Below are 17,408 nucleotides of genomic sequence, written 5' to 3'. Positions count from 1 at the left end.
AGCAGGCTCTCACCAGATACTGAATCTGCCAGTGCCTTGATCTGGACTTCCCAGCCTCCAGAACTGTGAGAAATAAGTTTCTATTATTTAAACCACCCAGCCTAGGTATTTTCTTGAAGCTGCCGGAATGGACCAAGACAGCTTCTCACTGTTTCTACCCTGTCACGCTCCTGTGGCATTCTGTACGTACTCTTTTTTTTTTTTTTTTTTTGCTTTTAAATGTTGGTCAAGCTTGTAGTGGAGAAGGCAATGGCAACCCACTCCAGTACTCTTGCCTGGAAAATCCCATGGACAGAGGAGTCTGATAGGCTGCAGTCCATGGGGTCGCAGAGTGTTGGACACGACTGAAGTGACTTAGCAGCAGCAGCAGCAGCAAGCTTGTAGTATCTCCCCTGGTGGCTCAGTCAGTGAGGAGTCTGCCCACAATGTGAAAGACCTAGGTTTGATCCCTGGGTCGGGAAGATCCGCCAGAGAAGAAAATGGCAGCCCACTCTAGTATTCTTGCCTGGAGAATTCCATGGACAGAGGAGCCTGGTGGGCTACAGCCCATGGGGTCACAAAGAGTTAGACACGACTAAGTGACTAACTTTCTTTCTTTCATGCTTGTAACTACTTGTTTAATATCCACTTTCCCCACTAGATTGTAAGCATCCTAAAAGCACAGACCATGTCCATTTTGCCATCCCTTCAGTTGGCATGGTGCTCACCAGAGTAAGTGCTCAATACCTACTGTGCTTTGAATGAATTTATGAAAGAATGCACAGACCAAAGAAGGAACAAATGAAATAACACCCCAGGAAGATGGATGCCATTGGTCCCATCTTATTATGAGAATATCATCACTCCAAAAAGTTAGCTGATGTGACTAAACTCAGAGATGGTGAGCAGGAAAGCCAAGTGTAAATCCAGAATGATTCAGAATCTTCCACCAGATTCTCCTTCTTCCTGATCACACAGTTTCCCTTAAGTAGCAGTACAATAAGAGAAAGCAACTGAATTAGCTAAATTCAGAAGCAATCTAGACATATTATAAATGAGTCCACTGGAAAAGGAAGATTAAGTGGAAGAAAAGATTTTAGATGCCAGTCACAAGAAAATAAATTAGAAAATTCAGGAGATATGATAAAGTAGCCATTCCAAGTGAAAGGAATATTATGTAACAGGGCCATGTGAACTCTCTTGAAATGAGTTAAAATAGAAAATTAGATATAATTATTTCACCATTGCGGAGAAAGCAATGGCATCCCACTCCAGTACTCTTGCCTGGAAAATCCCATGGACGGAGGAGCCTGGTAGGCTGCAGCCCATGGGGTCGCTAAGAGTCGGATACGACTGAGCGACTTCACTTTCACTTTTCCCTTTCATGCACTGGAGAAGGAAATGGCAACCCACTCCAGTGTTCTTGCCTGGAGAATCCCAGGGATGGCGGAGCCTGGTGGGCTGCCATCTATGGGGTCACACAGAGTTGGACATGACTGAAGTGACTAAGCAGCTTTCACCATTGTGTTTTAAGACAACACGTAAAGACCACCAGTATGCCAAAAAGAACAAAACTGATTTTGATGAAAATGCAGTACAACAAAGAACTAACACTCAAGTCAAGATGCTATTACATACAGAGTTATTTGCTCACTGATATCATCCACCTAACTTCTGCTTTCCTGCTTTAATTCAGCCCCTGAAAGCCAATTATACTTGAATGCAATGGAAACCAAGCAGTTTCTTAGAAGATCTAACACCCTTTCACATGCTGACAAATCAAATTTGGGAGGAGGCAGAGCAGCAAGGAAATTTCAAACTATTTTGGGCTGTGTGTCTTCTCAGGTCTTTCCCTTGCTAGCCCTTCTCATGCTGGCTATTTGACTAATTGGAACTCTAGATTTCAAGCAGAAGTCTTGAGCTATAATTTGGTACATCTGCTTAGAGATGTGACTAGACTCTCAAAACGATTCAATTGTAACATTTGGGAATGGTGAACACTAGTGCAATTACAAATAACTACCAGAGAAATGCTAATACATGTCACTTTGTTGGGAAAGAAGAAAGACAAGATCCAACTTCACGCAAGCAATTAACGGTGCCTTTGTGACCGTGAAATACACTGGCTCTCCAAATATTTTTATGGTCTTCAATGACACAAGTGATTCAAAGGATTCGGTAAACCAGTTGAGGGGAAAACAGACTTTCTGTAAGAGTCTCCTCCTGCAGGTTAATATATCTGTGTGGGTATGAAACACAAATGATTTCTCTCCAAGTGGTCTGCCTCTTGCATTTTAGGAAGCTTCATATTTCCCAATAATTGGTTTTCTGAGGTCTTCCCACTGACAAAGATCAAAACAAGTTTATAATCCCCTTGCACAGCCATTATTCATCTCTCAGGTATTACAGCATTTTAGAACTGACTCCCCACAAAATGAAGCACCAGAAGCATTTCTGCTTTACATATGAGATTAATTCCAGAAGAAACCTGTGATCTACCAATGGTGCTCTGGGTCTCCCATCCCAGGAAGTGCATAACAAAATCAAAACAGCCAGATTCTGCCTGAGAAACTGGAGCTCAATGCACACACTGGATAAAGTGCTTTAGGCCAATGATTCTTAAACATGTTGGGGTCTAATTGTGCCTGAAATATAAAACACATTTCCATCAGCCATTAATAACAATGGCTCAATATTAAGGGCACATAGAATCCAGAATCTTGAGGGAAAGGAGACAGTGGAGGCAGATATGGTCCAGAAACAGAAGCCCGTGTTATCTGAATCCCCAAGTAACTCAAATATACAATCTACCTTCTCTCTTGATGACTGGAAAAATCAGAACATTAGGCCTTGTAACTTTCCTTCACTTCAGCAAAATTTCCCGCGAATCTCATTTCAGTCTCAGAGGCTTGTCTGTTTAGTATTCAAGGCACTAAAACCTATTAGCAAAGAGAATGCTAACCAGCTGATATAAAGGCCAACGGTGGGGGGGTGGCGAAGAAGGGGGTATGTTAGACAGGTGGCTAGAAATAATCTTTTACTGAATCTCATGGTACCATAAGGGCTTCCCTGGTAGCTAAGCTGGTAAAGAGTCTGCCTGCAATGCAGGAGATCCCAGTTTGATTCCTGGGTCAGGAAGTTCCCCTGGAGAAGGGACAGGATACCCACTCTAGGATTCTTGGGCTTTCCTCATGGCTCAGATGGTAAAGAATTGGCCCACAATTCGGGAGGCCTGGGTTTGACCCCTGGGATGGGAAGATACTATAAAAGGAGAATCAGTTTAGTGTGGAAAAAGAATTGGCCACTGATATGATGTTAAAATACTAGTTCATGATGGACCCTGCTCAGCGCTTGAACTTGGGAATTTTAGACACAATATTATCCCTGTGAAGTCTGAACAGTTTAGAATTAATTATTATTGAACAGCACTCAAAACAAGCCACATGTTTAGAGTTCTTCAGCCTGATTTTATATAGTTTTTTAATAAAGGCCAACACCCATCAGACCCAGAGACATGAGTAAAATTGTGAAGTAGGCTCTCTGGGGAAATCTCTCCCCTTTTCATCACCCCTTTGGACTTCACTGAAAAGTCTATCAGCTAGAGCAGGGATTCTGGAAAACAACAAAAAACTTTTCTTGTACTCTGGGATTTTTGGTGCTTGGCAAAGGGTGCCTACATGACCTGGTGACCACTCCCTGACCTTGAGTGCTGAATTTCTCATTCATATTGTTGCATCTCTGTTCCTGGGAGAAGAAGGTGCCCTGAGTGATCTTCTCACGGGGAGTGGGGCAGTGTGGAGAGCATAAGGAAGACAGTACATGAATTCCTGCAGACCTATATAGGGCCTCTGAAACTCCAATACTTTGGCCACCTGATGCAAAGAACTGACACACTGGAAAAGACCCTGATGCTGGGAAAGAGTGAAGGCAGGAGGAGAAGGGGATGACAGAGGATGAAATGGTTGGATGGCATCACCGACTTGATGGGCATGAGCAAGCTCCAGGAGTTGGTGATGGACAGGGAAGCCTGGCGTGCTACAGTCCGTGGGGTTGCAAAGAGTCAGACACGACTGAACAACTAAACTGAACTGAACTATACGGGCCTCTTCCCCTTATCAGCCAGTTGTGTATCCTGACTACATCACTGTTATAAATCTTAGCCATGGTACAACTCTATGTTGAGTTCCATGAGTCCTACTGAAGCTCCAAACATACGAGTGATCATCTGAACTCCCAATGGAACTATGAAATGACTTCCCAATCTGGGACTCCATGTGATTCCTCTTGTAACAAGGATTCATTCATTGGTGGTTTCCCCTTCCCTCTCTTGAAGTTTGTTCCTAGTTACTCATAAAACCGTATTAATGCAAAGAATCATAGGTTTCTAGGATCTGAGATCTTCCTTCAAAAGTATGTCCAAGTACTCTTTTCAGGAAAACATCCTCAGGATCATTATCTAATACAAAGTATGAAATCTGGTGGTAGAAATCTAAGGCCAGGTAGAAAGATGTTAGTTTAATAATTGATCAGTATAAGAAATATTTGGAGGAGGAACTCCCTGGTGGTCCTGAGGTTAGGACTCTGCACTTTCACTGCTGAGGGTGCAGGATCAATCCCTGGTCGGGGTACCCAGATTCCACAAGCCACTCAGCATGCCCCCCCCCCACAGAAAGTATTTGGGGGGGAAACACAAGCCTTGCAGTACTTCAGTTCACATAACACCAGCAGTTCCCAGATCTGTAAATAGGGTTGGTGGACAAAAGGGAAGGTGTAAGGGACATATCCACAGGAAGAGAAAATCTACCGGTCTCCTAGCCTCTTTGTTTAGATTTTTCTTTTTCAGTGTAAGAACAGGAAGCAAAAAGTTAACGAGACATTCTAAATCTGAAAGACTAAATTTTTAATCAGGATGTAGATGTTTCAATTATGTGGTGATGGCTGATAGGCACGAAAATAATTAATATTCTTCCTCATTGCTGGTTTTTCTTGCTGAATCATACAGATTTTAGAAACTGCCTCAGAACAGGAACAGTTACACTGAGCTTTGGGGGGTGGTGGAGGGGAATAATAAAGAGGCTAAGTTACACTATTTGCTCAGTCCTGTTCTGGGAAGAGCAAGACAGCTCAAATCATCCTTACTTTTGGACAGAGTAATTCACTACATAAGGGTCTAGAAAGATACATCGGCATTTTGTCAACACAAATTTCCATGCATGCGAATGCACTGAATGCACGTGAAACCAACTCACACATTATTTCTTTTGGCCCTCAGAGCATACCAATTCCTGGTATGACTTTAAATAATTTATGTTACTCCTAATATTCTGAGAGTTCTTATTATTATAAGTTAAACCAGCCAAATGTATTTCATAAAAGAAAAACAAAATAACAACAGTAATAGAGATCACCACCACCATCACAAGAGTAATGTGGCACTGACCATTTATTCTTTCTACTAAGTAGACATTTGTCTTGATATTCTGGATTGTGTTACTTTCAAAGTAACTGCTTCTTGGGGTGTCACTGCAATGCATTCTGATATATAAAAATTGTAAAAGAATAGGTCTTAATGCACAGCAATAATAGTATTTTAGAAAACTGAATCAGTAGCGATTTGAAGTTAATCTGACTCAGGGCTCAGTTCAGTCACTTAGTCGTATACAAGGCACTTTCTATATGCTAGCTCGTTTAACCTTTATAACAAGCCTATAAAATAGGTACCTCTACTATCCTCACTTTACATACAAAAAATTAGACAGTAAGTTTAACTAACTTATTAAAGACTACAGTTAATAAGTATCATCTAAGATTTAAGCCAGGCATTTGGACTCACACCTAAGCACTTATCACATTATTAAACTATACTGCCTCAACGGTTGCATAATATTCCACCACTTATTTGGTATTTGGTACTCAAACGTTTCATAGCGTAAAAATGAAAACAACAAGATGAAAAAAATATGGAGTGACAACGGAAGCAATAAGTGGAGAAAAAAAGCAGAGAAGTAGAAAAAAGTTTTCCTTGGGATGTCTAAATAAAATGGGTCAGGAGGGAAGAGGAAAATGAGCTTTCAACAATTATCCCATAGGGAATTCCCTGGCAGTCCAGTGGTTAGGACTTGGTGCTTTCACTGCCAGGGCCCAGGTTTAATCCTTGAGTGAGGAATTAAGATCCTCCAAGATGCACAGAGGGGCCAAAAACAAACAAAACTCACAAATCATCTCTTAGGCAAATTTCTAAACATATCTAATCCAAAAGTGATTGTGTACTTAGAATAATCTTTTTTAGCCTTTCCCAGCATCATGCAGTATCCATCCTGACCAGAGATGGAACCCACATCTCCTGCAGTAGAAGTGTGGAGTCTCAACCACTGAACCAAGAGGGAAGTCCTAGAATAACACCTTTTTTAAAGTAAAGGAACAAATGCTTACTATATATTACTGTCACGATAAAAAGCATCAGCTAGATCCTTTGCAACATTTGAGATCCTGGGAAATATGCAACAAAAAATTCAGGCATTAGATGTGTCCAAGTTTAGCTGCATTCGTAACTCATCGGCCTCAGCAAATCCAAAGGGTGCACAAAATCTTCTGGGAGCCTTCACACAATCTTATAGAAGCAACAGACCCAAATCACCAATCAGCACTGGTTTTACTTGCTGCCAAGTGCTACACGTAGCAGAAATTCACATATGCACACCCAACAGTGGTGGAATAATATACAACCATTTGTAATATCAAGAACTAGTGACAATAGTTCTCACCAGAGCTCTAGTTCTACCTGATCCCTTATCTTACTTTTCAGTGACTTTGAGTGTATATGTTTTATTCAATACTCTCCCATCCCCACTCCCTAGCATCACTATAATTAATCAGATTTGTGTTTACTGAGTAAAGATCATACGTCACACATTTCATCTTCCCCTAGAAAGTCTTTTTTAAAATTAAGCCTCAAGATAGAGTGATACTGTATTCAAAGACTTAAGAGCTTGTGCTTTGAAATCAGATTCAAATCTTGGCTCCATCACTCACTTCTGATTTATAAACTTATGTGGCAGGGTGGGTTGGGCTGGGGGTGTGTGCATCAAGTCTATGGTATTATTTCCTCTACCCAGGCAATCTTTTATAATGCGTTATACATAGCAGATGCTCAATAAATATATTCCTATTATATTCCCCCATGTCTAAATTTTCTCTGTATATTTAACCAGGTCTCATTCTCTTCTAGATGTCTTTTTCTTTTTTTGCTTCTAGGAAATATATACCTGGCAAATGTTTAACAGCTACGTATTAGCCACAAATGAAATGATGTTGGTACATAATTTGGTTGTAAAGTTTATAAAGTGCTTTAAGTTGACAGAAATAGTGCAAATGAAGACTGTAAATGGACATAAAACATGAAATATCTCTCTCACTAACCTATCATTTCTTCTTAGATTTATCTCTCTCAAACTAGGGATTCCTCTGTTTTTCCCCTTCCTCTAAGAAGCTTCTCAGGTGGCGCAGTGGTAAAGTATCCGCCTGCCAATGCAGGAGACACAAGAGACGGGGGTTCAATTCCCGGGCTGGGAAGATCCCCTGGAAAAGGAAAAGGCAACTCACTTGCATGCACAGAGGAGCCTGGCGGGCTACAGTCCGTGGGATTGTCACGAGTCAGACACAACTGAGCGTGCACAGAGAGGCAGATGTAACAACCTCACACGGAGCAATCAGAAAAAGGGTGGCTCTGATTTATTTAGGACTCCCAGCATCAGGGCACAAAAATGACAAAGTAGCTCAAAAGTCAAAGATTAGGCTCATTTCCCTAATGTGGACAGCTTGCTCACGGAGGCCTGGTAAGTGAACCCTGTCAATAACGTCCATAGGAAGTAGTGGCCAAAGTATGGCAGCCACAGGGTTTTGAGTTATTTCATGGTTTTGTAAAGGATGGCATCTAATTTCCCCAAAGATCCCGTGCCTGGGAGAAATTCATCTGCTCTCTTCTTCTGGAGCTTTGATACATGACATGTCACAGTACTTCTGAGTGGGCTTCTGCCAGTGGTGCAAAAACTGATGACATGAAGCAGGTATCCACAATGGCACAGCTGCTCATGGGTGCATTTAAATCAACGCCTATTCTTCCCGTGCCATCAGGCACAGCCCCTTTTACTGCTCTCATACAAATAGGGCTTAATTTTATTTCCTGCCTGGCTTTGTGTAATTTTGACATGTCCTCAGTCAAACACGACCCAGGCCTTCAATCAGGCCCTATTTTTCTGGAGATGGGAAAACAAGAGGAAGCTAAAGTAATTATTGAAAACTCATAAGAAGCAGCTTTAGCCTAATTACCTTGACTTTCCTTTTTAATTTTTCTATCGATCGTCTCTTGTTAATATACAAGTATTGACTGAGCCAGGAGAGCCTGGTGTTACTGTGATAAGAACAGATGCTGCTGGGAAGCAAGATGGAATTAGGAGATCCAATAGTCAGCTCTTCTTTCTCAGAAGCATACATGTACAGCACAGACTTTGGTGGGGGACCCTCTTAAGAATCAACAGCAGCATCTACACAGAGGGCATCTTTGTTCAATGCCTTTGCGGTCTGTTCTGCCTTTGCCACCAGGGGGCAGCTGGGAAAAAGAAAAACAACCCTTTTTTCTTTGTTCCTCTCATGATGTTAAAATAATACAATGTCCCTTACTTTCAGCACATAATCTACTAGAACTCCCAGGTCAATAACTCCAGAGGGGTGGGCAGCCCAGGAATGACGGTGACCTCCCTTGGAGCTGCAGGTATGCTTTTTACATGCTGTTGTACTGAAAGTTTCAACCTGAAAATATCTTAGCAATACTGGGTGAGCTGTCCTGCATATTAATGTATTGTTGACAAATGCTTTTAACAGTTCCTGCTACCTCTGTCAGGGAGAAATGTGAAGTTTTCTTGCTAAAGAATAGGAAACGCATTTAAAAAATAATTATTTCTCAAGCACTTTAAACTTTTCAATTTCTCATATATCTCAGTTTTCAAGAACATTAATAATGTGTTGTAGGTTGAGAGTCTTAAATTGCTATCGAGGTCTACCTCAATATAAGCAAACACAATTTAGTAACCCTGAGTGAAAATCAATTTTCTTAGGAGTTAAGAAAACCCTGGTAAGCCAGGGTGGCTGGCGTGCTGCATTCTGCTTTATTTCATCTTTTAAAGCAACTCTACAGGAAAATAAAGCAGGAGATATTAGCAACACTAAAAGAAATCAGAAATATCTAAATGAGGGAGTTCTCAAAAAATAAACCCTCGTCGTAAATTCTATTACATATTCTAGAAGGAAAGAAGTATTCTTAAAAAAGGATTGGGAATAGTCATAAAAACCAAGTGAGTGGTTCAAAATCCAAGAAGCATAGGGGAAAGCAACAGGAAAAGGTAGCCAATGGATCTAAAGGAAAAAACTAAACAAAATGAAAGAATCATTAGATTAAAGAAGGTGGGTAAAGACTGGTATACAGCTGAAACGGCTCTCTCAACAGCAGAAGCAGCTGACGTAGAAGAAATACCACAGTCTCCATAAAGCATATTATTGTAACAATGAAGGCACATCTACTATAATTAACAAGTTTACAGACTTGGAGGGGCAGTTAGGGAAAAAGAAAATGGATTTCTAGAAAAATAACTTCATCAGACGCCTTGAGGGCATCACTGTCATGAACAAGTCACAGGTGTAGGCCACATCATAAGTCCAGATCAACACATGGCAAGCAATTCATTGGAAGGTACTGAGAAACCAAGTCACACTATAATCTGTACAGCTGTCATGCATAACACCATCAGATAATAATCACAGACATTCGTCCACAACATAGATTTCAAATATGCTTTAGTGAGAGACTGGTTCAGGTAATGACATATTTCAGAAATGAAAACTGAAAAATATCTTCAGGATTTGGAATGGATGAACTCCCAACACAGAAGAATTGATGCTTTTGAACTGTAGTGTTGGATAAGACTCTTGAGAGTCCCTTGAACAGCAAGGTGATCCAACCAGTCCATCCTAAAGGAAATCAGTCCTGAATATTCATCGGGGACCACAGAGGATGAGATGGCTGGACGGCATAACCGACTCGATGGACGTGGGTTTGGGTGGACTCTGGGAGTTGGTGGACAGGGAGGCCTGGTGTGCTGCAGTTCATGGGGTCACAAAGAGTCGGACACGACTGAGCAACTGAAATGAACTGAACTGAACTCAACTCCAACGAATAACATTGTGACTGGCTTATAGCTGGATTCAAGCACTTAGACAATGTTTTGGCAGGTCAGGATATTTTTGAGTGCCTACCACGTCCCAGACAGTAGGACACAAAGGCACAGACTCTAGCATCCTCAGGTCAATTCAGGCCTCAAGTGGCGAGGGACAAACCAGTGCTGACAAGAGAAAACCTGTGTTTAGAAAGACAACGGTGGGAAGAGGTAGAGACACCGCTGAGAGGCTACTATGGAAGACAATGGGAAAAGCAGACAGAAGGAAAGAAAAAAGCAGAGTCATCTTCCAGAAGTGGAGTTTAATTTATTAGCTCTTATTGACATCCTAGTCATGGTATAATGGAAAGAGCTACAGATTTGTTGTCACATGACTTGGACTGACGTCCTAGCTCCACTCTTTACCAATACTGTGTGTGTGACTGTTTCAACCAGGGATCTCTCGGCTTCAAGTAACAGAAAACTGACTCAAAGTAGGAAACAGGGTTTTACTGTAAGAAACAGAAATGACTATAGTTAATTTAAGCAGAAAATAATGTAAGAAATTGAGTGCTTATGGTATCACAGGAAGGGATGGTGGAGCTGAACTGAAGCCGCGTTTCCAGGAAATTATTTAAAAGTAACACTAAAGAACTGACCCCACCAGAGGAGGTCACTATTAGGGAAAGTGAAATCGTGTCCGACTCTTTGCAATCCCATGGACTATACAGTCCATGGAATTCTCCAGGCCAGAATAATGGAGTGGATAGCCTTTCCCTTCTCCAGCTCTATTAGGAAAGCCAGGAATTAAGAGGCTGCCCAGGCTTCAATCACCTCTTGATAGCCATGAAACTAGTGAGTGACTTTTAACATTGTTGCAAAAATATCAACATCTCTATTCTTGCCCCCCGAAAAGAGCCAAGCCCCTCAAAAGAGGCTTCAGCTTAATTTTCCCTTCCAAATGCCACATGAATGCACCTAATAAGAAGAACCTAGGGGCTCCCCACGTGGCACTAGTGGTAAAGAATTCACCTGCCAATGCAGGAGACGCAAGAAACGTGGGTTTGATCTCTGGGTTGGGAAGATCCCCTAAAGGAGGGCATGGCAATCCACTGCAGTATGCTTGCCTAAAGAATTCCATGGACAGAGGAGCCTGGCGGGCTACAGTCCATGGGATTTGGAAACAGTCTGACATGACTGAGTGTCTGAGGACACAATAAGAAGAACTCAATTCACCCCTGAATTCTGCTGCAGGGAGATCAGGAAGTGTACTTCCGAGGGCCCACCAGGAGGAGCCTGGAATTCTAAGTACCAACCCACCAGATTCACAGGTAGATGAAACAATAAAAATAATACTGGGATTCAGGAGAAGAATTCCAAAGGTGGAGCAGTTTCAGCATTATTTGATTCAGTGTCTTTACAACACCAATAAGGACTTGGGATTTTTCCATTTTTCTATCTTTAGCATCAGAGGCTTACAGCTTTGATGGCAAAATGGCTGTCACAGGTAACACATAAACATTGGACATTGTTAACAGAAACAAATGGGCCTATTTCTTTCTATTACTATTTAATCAAAGAAAACCCTTCCCCAAATGCCTCGGCAGACTTTCAGACTTTCTGAACAGAACTGTGTTACTTATTCGTGGCCCAGACCATCACTGTTGAAAGAAACATCATTAGCATGACTGGTCTATAGATAAATCATGATGTACACTGAGAAGCAGGAAAAAGGACCCTTCCCTGAGCATATGGCCTTGAAAGAGAACAAAAATTAGCATTGGACAGCTAGGAAGAAGGGGGTAGGCAATACAGAGGTGGAGCAAACTGTTTATCTCCAACTCTCAACGTCTTACCTTCCTCAATTCTAACACAAGGATGTTAGTATCTGCCTCCTCATCTAAGAGGGCCATCATTCCTATGGTCCCCTATGCCTATGACCCAGCGGGGGCCATCATTCCTGGAAGATCATGTGAAGTGACATCTATAAGACCTCTGCAGATGATCTGAGAGGTCATCATCATTAGCACATGGGGCAGTGAGAAAGAAGACTTGTTTTCAGCAAGTACCACCCTGTCTGGATAGTGTTAATTGAAAGGGCAACTAATTGTCTTGAGGAAAAGCAATTTGCTGAGATGAGTGTTTTTAAAGCATTTTATACTGTCATATGGAAAAGAGGGCTAGATTCTATCTGAAGGAAGACAATCAATAAACCATGAAACCACCCAACACTACTGGAGTGTTTCCAGAGAGAGAACTCTTTGGTTGTTTTTAAGAAAGATTCTCTCGAGCAAGTGTCACTCGGCTGATGAAGCAACCGTGTGTATGAAGCACGTTAAGCATCATCCCAGCAGGTAATCATGGATCAAGAGCCTGAAGTTGAGAGCACAAGGCTTATTGGTCATGCACATGCTAATATCCATGTAGGTTTGATATATAAAATGTGTGGACAATTGCAACTTTCACAGCCCTAGATATTTCAAAGGGTCATACCTGTTGCTTACAGGGTACTAACTAACGCAGATCAATTCCTCCCGCCAAGTTCAAGCTCTTTTGTACACTCAGTGAAATTTCATTTCCTATGGTTGAATGAAGGTAGCAAGGATGACTGCCTATTAATATGCTTAGAGTATCTTTTAGCTTGCAACAGTTAATTTGCTGAATCAAATTATACTGTAATATGAAATATTATTATAGAACTGATCTCATAAATTGATGATGGAACTTGCAAAGGAATTTTCCTTAATATTCTCGTTTATTTACTCTTAATTTTACTACATTATAATCATACCCTCAAATACAATGATCCATTATATAGGATTCTCAGGCCCAGAGTAACACTAATGATGTAATTATATATCCTGGCTATGCCTGGAGAAGGGAGTGGCAATCCTCGCCAGTATTCTTGCTTGGAGAATCCCATGGACAGAGGAGCCTGGTGGGCTACACTTCATGGGATTGCAAAGAGTTGTACATGACTGAGCGACTAATACTACTATGCCTAGAATTTTGTGATACAGATGTTATGAGAAGGTGGGAAAAAGCTTTGACCTGTACCTCCTGAAATGATATTACCCTCCTGAAATGATAAAGAAGTTATATAGGAAAGCTAAATTTGTTTTATGATAGCTGTGAAATGTGCCAGTTTGGCCAGGCTAAACAATATTTCCCTGAATTCCCTTCCCTGTGTATTTCTATTAAGATGGGTTACAAGAGACATTCTTGCTTGAGTCTGAGGGGTGGAAGTGAAGCAGTATCCACCATGTTTTACAGATTCAGGAGCTTGGGTTCTTAATGCTGATGCTGTTCAACCACTTGGTGTGGGGCACTGCTGAGCCCATGACCCTTCTACTTTCCTCTTGGACCCTCTTACACTAAGCTTCTTTGACTCAGTGGTGCAGGGGGTGACTTCTGTAGGACACTCATATCATCAGGAGAGAGTGAGAACTCACAGGAATTCCAGCCTGTTCTCTTGAGTTCAACCTTGTCTATACTATCCCTCAGTTTACATCCCTCTCTCCTTTCTACCTGCCCTACAGACTCCAGATTATAGTAAGGGCTGTGAACTGTTTAACCAGAGCCTACAACTGCATAAGGTCAAGTCCCCGTAACAAGTTTTTTCTTATATGTGTGTTTGTGTACAATACACATAAACACCTCCATGTGCTTCTGCTTTTCTGATTGAACACCACTAATTTAATGCCATAATTTATTTGTCAGAATATCATTCCATGGCTTTGTGTCTGTCCACAAAGATTTATTCTGAAGAGAAATGACTAAAGGTGAGCTTTTTTTAAAAGTTCCTATAATCTAGTAGTTGAGAGATGTGTGAATAACCAAGAAAAAGAAGAGGTAAAGCTTAGAGAGGCAAGACTTAAGAGATTTCCACTTGAAAAAAGTTCAAAACTAACTTTTAGCATCAAAAGCCAAACCTTAGTTTTCTGCTGAATTTTGCTTTCAAAACTCCCATGCATTGGAGGAAATGATAAAATGAAAATAGCATTAAAAATACGTTAAATATATAGATGTCTATAAAGAGGGGTAAGAGTAGCATCTATTGAGCAAAGGGGTTATGTAATAGAAGTCTTCTCAAGAATAATTATTATTATAGCTAACACTCACATATATGGTTCTACAGTGAAATTTCACTAAAAGCACAATCCTATTTTACGAGTTTTAGATATAACAGTTCACCTCAACAACATAGGAAAACTATGATTATCTCCTCTGTACTGATAAGGAATCTAAGACAAGAGCGAGAACTTTCCCAGGATCACCTAAGAGGAAAGTAACAGGACAAGGCTTTTACCAACTCCTGAACTCATATACTCAGCCAAAAGTGTACAACTTTTAAAATTCATACAAAATGCTTTGAAACAAAAATGTTGCTTATGATCATCGGTTCTTCAACATATAATGCCTCTCATCTCAATGTCTTTACTCAGATCCCCTAACTAAACCATCTAGGTCTAACCAATTTTCTCTGATCAGAATGTACGTTTCCCAAGGCCAAGTCTCTAACTTCAAGGCACTTCAAGATATTTCAGAGTAACATGCATACAGACGTGATTTTCATGGAGCAATGGTTTGTGGTCTTTAAGGGCCAGCTGGCAAAAGCCTCTTGATGGCAGATACTGTATCTTCTCCTTTCCTGCATCCCCTCCACTGTACACAGTGCTTTACAAACACCAGGTACTCAGTGATGCCCTATTCATTTTAATAATCAACTGGCTTTTTAATCTGGCAACATAAGGCTGATAATAGATACAAAAACATATTTTTTCACTGAAAAAAAAATGTCTGAAAACAATATGCAGATTCATTCACCAAACTGCTTAACTCTACAACAGAGGGGTCCTATGTTAAAGTTTAAAGATCATTTCAGAACAGATTCAAGAAAGTATCATAAATGATGAGTAGAAGATGTATAGAACTTGTTACTCAAGGAATCAACACAGATTTGAAATAATTAAAACTGCAAAAGGTGTTCTGATAAATTAAAGGTACACATTCATCATCGAGAAAAAAGAAATGGTAGGTTGATGTCTTGAAGCTCAGTGCTGTGTTTTCACAAAACCTCTTCTGTTTCCTGTTAGAAAAAGCACAGTTCTGTACTGCAGTGAGTTTTCTTAAAAAAACAGGAGAGGGAGCAGTGTCAGGTCTCAGAGGACCACACGGAGTTTGCATTTATATTATGGATAGTCTAGATGACACTTTTTAGATCTCACGTTTTGTTTGGCTTCATCTGGGCCAGTTAGTTTTGTTCTCTCCCCTACCTACAAACTGTCAAAACACGCCATCTATTTCATAAATGTGTTCTACATAAAAAAAGAAAAACTAGAGCATTTTCAGCTCAGTTGCTGGGGAAGAATTCCAATGGAATGGACCTAACAACATAAGGGAACTGGAAGGGAAGTTCAGGCAGGCTGACTCAGATGGTACCCAAGCTCCTTTCTGCAGTATCCCTGGAGATGTAAGTAACATTATCTTCAAATCAGAAGAAGTGAATAGGACGGTTTCAAATAATTACTACTTAAAAAAAAAGATCCTAAGTCATGTTCTATGAACATGATGTTCTCAAAATGCCAAAAATGCATATCCAAAATTATCTATGTAAAACAGCTCATAGTGACTGAAACAGCTCAGCTTTTGCAGAAATGCAGGGCCTGTAGTTAATATTTGCTGAATGCCTTGTAGCAGGAAGCTCAAATAGCAAGAAGTGATCAGTTTGCCATTCCATTATCCACACCTTCAAGTATAAAGATCCTTCTGCTGAGAATTCTTCTTGCTTTTAAAATGTTGCCCTAATAGCGTTATATTGTTTCCCAGCAATGCTAACCACAAAGGTAATGATGCTGTACATTTAATTTTTCCAGCCTTCATGTGTCTGCCAGAATTATAAATGAGTCATTAACAGTCTCAAATAGATTGACATTACTGTTTGCTACTGCTGAGAAATCTCATTTCTTTCGAGACAGCAGGAGGACAGTTTGGATTTAATAATGGTGGGGCACAGAAAGCATGCAAAGTTAAAAGAATCTAAAAGTATACCAGTCCAACTTTCTAGGATATTTATTTTGTTGCTGAATTCAAAGGGCTGAATGACATATTTTATCAAAAGGTCCAGGTTAGGAAGATAGACTACAGCCTACAGAAAACATGGGAATTGTCCTTAAAAAAAAAAAAAAAAAGAAAAGAAAAACCTCATCTTTACCCTGATATGGTGTGAAATAAAGAACAGTTAGCTAGACAAAGTCCCAGAATATGCCAGGCATCACAATCAGCCACAAGCCATCTTTGAAAAGACAAACATACTCCGGTTAAATTATATTCAAGCAACAGAAACCTTAAGCTACTTAGTTGACTTTGGAGGTCAAACATGAGACAGATTCACGCAGCCTAGAACTTTTATGGCAAAAATTTCCCTTTCTAAGGGTTTCAGAAAAAATTAGTAGGCTTCATAAGATAGAACATTTATACAAGAATGTGAGAGAAAATGCTTAGAGGTGAGGGAACAGCAAATAGCCCAATTTAGCTGAAGCATAGAGTCTAATAGAAGAGAAACGGGTCTAGGTTGAAAGTGCTGGCAGGAACCTATTATCAAATGCCTAGAATTGCCTGATAATTATATCCTATTAATACTATAGTCAGTACAGATCCATAGAAGGTTTAAAGGATAGTGAAAAGATTGGAACTGAGCCTGAAAATGAATATAATAGCACTAAGTACAGTTATCCTACAGTGCTATAGGATACAGGAAAGATCAGCTAATGTAATATTGTAATTATTCATATGCAACCAGAACAAGATTAATGACTGTGGAAATAGTAAAATAAGAGCAAACCAAAAAGAAGTTCCTAGGATGAAATCTATAGGATTTACATGATAATGGTAGTGGCAAAAAGACGAAATTGAAGATAAATATGATGCTTCTGGCATTCATGGCTGAAAAAACAGAAGCTAAAAAGGAAAAGAAAAACAATCCCAGCTAGATGATAAGCTCTTCTTTGGACACGAGTGGCAATGGTATATGCAGGTAAAAGTGTCTAGAAGGCAGTTTATACTGAAGAGTCTGGATTTAGGGAGAGAGAGCAGAGAAATAGTACATAAATATAATTGTAAAGCAAGGACATAAGATCTGTGATCCAGATTATAAAGACTAGAAGATCTATCTAGGCTGATACTTTGGGCAGAAGCAATATTTTAGGAATATGAAAGAGA

At 40.3% G+C, this 17,408-nt stretch overlaps 1 protein-coding gene across 4 annotated transcripts in view; it reads right to left on the bottom strand.

The window, feature by feature from the left end:
* EXOC4 (exocyst complex component 4) overlaps positions 1-17,408 on the bottom strand; it is an 875,766-nt gene that overhangs the window by 317,245 nt on the left and 541,113 nt on the right. The window lies entirely within an intron of this gene.

This window comes from Giraffa tippelskirchi, chromosome 10 (assembly GCF_054371585.1).
Source record: "Giraffa tippelskirchi isolate mGirTip1 chromosome 10, T2T-mGirTip1v1.2.pri, whole genome shotgun sequence".
NCBI classification, from domain to species: Eukaryota; Metazoa; Chordata; class Mammalia; order Artiodactyla; family Giraffidae; genus Giraffa; species Giraffa tippelskirchi.
This window is presented reverse-complemented; position numbering and strand designations above follow the sequence as displayed.